Raw genomic sequence first — 4,242 nt, 5'->3', positions numbered from 1 at the left:
ACCCAAACAAGCTCAAAAAGGTATGATTCTTGGTCTTTGAAGTTTAAAGATCCGAGCTTTTAGTGTATAAACGACCGAAAATGGTCGGGAAGCGTAGTGGGTGATGTTGGACCGTAACAAGGGTGTTAAAATCGCTCGAAATGTTGGACAGAAACCGAAACAGCGGCTATCTGGGCAACTTCGCCCTCATCTGGGCAACTTCGCTTTCAAAGCGATGAACTTCACCTACAAGCCAAGTTCGCCTGATGAACTTCGCCTGCAAGCTAAGTTCGCCTGATGGCAACTTCGCTGTAAAGCTAAGTTCGCCTAACTGGCAACTTCGCCTGAAGCTAAGTTCGCCTAATGGCAACTTCGCTGTAAAGCTAAGTTCGCCTGATAACTTCGCCTAGAGCTAAGTTCGCCTGAGGTTTAACTTCGCCTAAAGCCAAGTTCGCCTGATAACTTCGCCTAAAGCTAAGTTCGCCTAAGGTTTAACTTCGCCTAAAGCCAAGTTCGATTAGAAAATAAATTAAAAACCTAATGAAGAATGTGTTAAGACAGTTAATGGAAATAAAATTTTTCCAAGCTGACCTGGCAGCTCGACCCCAGCCAGGGGCTCTGCCCCTTGGACCCTGCTAGGGGCTGCCGCCCCTAGACCCCGCTGCCAGGGGCGCTGCCCCCGGACCCCCGTTCGTTGTGGGTCATATAAAGATAGAAATACATTATGAGAAGTGATAGTTAATTGATACGTATACTTGTTATTCAGTCAGCCGTGCACAACTGAAGAAAGGGATTACGATTAACGGTGAACGTAACCGTGTTCAGGTGAGTTTCTAGCTCCATTTATGTGTTACGTTTTCGGGGCTGTGTGCATACCCAATATGTTTGTTAATACACTTATCCTAAGAGATAAGTGTATGCCTTATGTGGATAATGTGAAATGTATGAATGATTGCTTGATGGTACGTGAACGATCTTCGGATATTGCACGTACTGTCAGGTTGTAACGCTATGTATAAGGTAAGTATGATATGTATGTTTATGTGTATGAACATGATAGAGATAATAGAAGAAAGAAATGATAACGTATGGTTGTATGGTTACGAAAAGGGTACCGAGCCCTACTAATACTCGAGGTATGATGTATGGTTGTATGGTAACGAAGAGGGAATCGAACCCTACTAATATTCGAGAACTAGGGAACCAAACCCTACTAATATTCGAGGAAAGAGGGTACCGAGCCCTAATAATACTCGAGGAAAGAGGGTACCGAGCTCTAATAATACTCGAGGAAAGAGGGTACCGAGCCCTAATAATACTCGAGGAAAGAGGGTACCGAGCCCTAATAATACTCGAGGAAAGAGGGTACCGAGCCCTAATAATACTCGAGGAATGTAGGGCGTAATGCTCTTTATAACGTAAGATATGAAAGTAAGTTAATACAAAAGAAAGTAAGAAAGTATGAAAGTAAGAAAGTATGAAAGTAAGAAACTATGAAAGCATGAAAGTATAAAATTATGAATGAAAGGATATAATTTTATGTGTATGGTATGATTATGTGATTAACTAGAACTCACTCAGCGTAGCTGACTTTTAGTATGCACGCAGGTGAGTAGATTGAGGCAGCTTGCTTGAGGAGACACGTGGCACTGAACAAGAGTCTGGCATCTGAAGACTTGTGATGTTTTAATTTTAATGTTTTAATGTGAAAGACAAAGGATGTTTTGAGACAAGTTATGAAATATTGTAATGTTTTATGAAAGTTTTATATTCCGCGTAAATGTTTTAATTAACTCTGATATTTAGAACTGTGTTTATGAGTAAATCCAACACGAAAGTAGGGTTACCGGTAATGGGGCCTTACACTTCATGACGGCCTCAAACTCCTGACACATGGAGACTTTTGATGCAGCAAAGATAATGTCATCCACGTAGACTTGCACCAGCAGGAAGTCGCTTCCTTCTCTCTTGAAGAACAACGTGCTATCTATCTTCCCTCTTTCAAACCCATTTTCAAGCAAGTAATCTGATAAGGTTGAGTACCAGGCACGAGGTGCCTGATGTAGTCCATACAACGCCTTGCTTAACTTGTACACGTGGTCTGGAAAGTCTGGGTCAGGAAAACCCGGAGGTTGCTCAACGTACACAACCTCATCAACTTTCCCATTTAGGAACACACTTTTCACGTCTAACTGAAATACCTTCATCTTCTTATAAGCAGCAAATGCCAAAAACAATCTAATGGCTTCCAATCTTGCCACAGGAGCGAACACTTCATTATAATCAATCCCCTCTTGTTGATTAAAACCTTTAACGACTAGCCTCGCCTTGTTTCTTATAATAATCCCTTTCTCATCTCTCTTGCACTTAAAAACCCATTTTGTGCCTATCGCATGCACATTCTTTGGTTTTTCAACCAAAGTCCAAACTTCCATTTTCTTGAATTGAGCCAGCTCTTCTTGCATGGCTTCGACCCACGAGTTGTCCTTTAGAGCCATTTGATAATTCTTTGGTTCAATCTGGCTGATAAAGCAGGTGTACAAGCATTCGTTGATTATGCCTGTCTCCTTAATGCTTGTGTAAACACAGGTGTGCTCATTCAATCTACGTCTTGTTTGTACACCGGAGGACACATCACCAATCACATTCTCCAAAGGGTGATCTTTATGAATTCTCGTGGTCGGAACCGAACCGACATGCAAATTGTCTTCCAAGTTAGAAGAGAGCTCGTCAATGGTTGTTCCTTGCTGAGAGTGAAATGGATTGAAAAATTCTTCTTCAGGAGAGGTAGCAGGGGTATCGATAGCATTTGATGAGGAAGGTTGACATTTATCAAACAGCTGTCTTTGCACTAGATTTTCTTCCTCATCAAGGATCATCTTCGTAGCAACTCTTTCTTCTACTTCTGCACTATCCAAATAAGGTATGTTAAAAGACTTAAAAAGTCCATCATAGTCGAAAAACTCAGCAGGTCCGTTGCTTGGTTTTGGCGGTTTGTAACTTGTGATATCGGTGTTACACACCACCTCAACCTTGCCGGTCGATGTATTAAAGACACGTCTGTTGGGAGTCCCAACAACATAACCGACTAAGATTCCTTCATCGGCTACTTCACCAAATTTAGAATTTTTCTTTAAAATCGAACAAGGGGACCCGAATGGTTCAAGACCACTCAAGTTGGGCTTCCTCCCATGCATAAGCTCATAACACATTTTATTAAGTCTTTTAACAGTCAAGACTCTATTCAGGATATAACAGGCTGTAGCAACAGCTTCAGCCCAGAACACCACAGGAAGCTTCGAATCAGCCAGCATAGTTCTGGCTCCTTCAATTAACATTCTATTCTTCCTCTCAGCCACTCCATTCTGTTGCGGAGTATACGGAGCGCTGTACTGGTGCTCAATCCCTTTCTGAAGGCAGAAGATCTCCATTTCAAAATTCTTGAACTCCGTTCCATTGTCACTCCTGATGAACTTAACCCTTTTATCCATAACGTTCTCAACTTTGGTAATCAAATTCTTCACCATCTGAGCCGTTTCATCTTTTGATTTCAGGAATTATACCCACGAATATCGTGAGTAATCATCAGTGATCACCAAGCAATAAGAAGTACCTCCTAGACTTTTTGCATTCACGGGACCGAAGAGATCAATGTGAAGCAATTCTAGAGTACTGACAATAGAATTGACCTTCTTGGTGTGATGGGATTTCTTGTGCTGCTTTCCCTTCTTGCACGCTAGACATTTGTCTTCAAAGTTGAAACTTTTCAAGGGAACGCCCAGCACAAGTCCATTCTTGACAATGTGGTTCATCTTCCGAAGATGAATGTGCCCCATTCTCCTATGCCACAATTCGGACTCCGATTCGCTCGCTTTTGTCATAAGGCATGATTCTTCCGTGGCCATTTCAGTCGACCTCATATCCATAATATACGTATTCCTCTCACGTGGAGCCTTCATCACAATCCACTCCTCTGGTATCTGAAAACCAGGATGCAACACAATTGCCTCATTCTTTGTAAAATGTACGGTGTACTCCTTATCACAGATCTGCGACACACTCAGCAGATTGTGCTTCAATTCTTCGACAAAGTTTACTTTGTCTAGAGTCATCTTTCCAATAGACACCGTTCCCATTCCTGTAATCTTGCCTCCACTTTCTCCAGCAAAGCTCAATCCATTTCTGAACAGGTTTCAAATCGTGTAACAAGATTTTGTTACCCGTCATGTGCCGGGAACAGCCGCTATCCACAACCCAAAGATT

The sequence above is a fragment of the Bidens hawaiensis genome, unplaced genomic scaffold, assembly GCF_021521415.1.
Source record: "Bidens hawaiensis isolate Kalapana, Puna unplaced genomic scaffold, B.hawaiensis_p1.1 tig00068900_1, whole genome shotgun sequence".
Taxonomy (NCBI): Eukaryota; Viridiplantae; Streptophyta; class Magnoliopsida; order Asterales; family Asteraceae; genus Bidens; species Bidens hawaiensis.
This window is presented reverse-complemented; position numbering follows the sequence as displayed.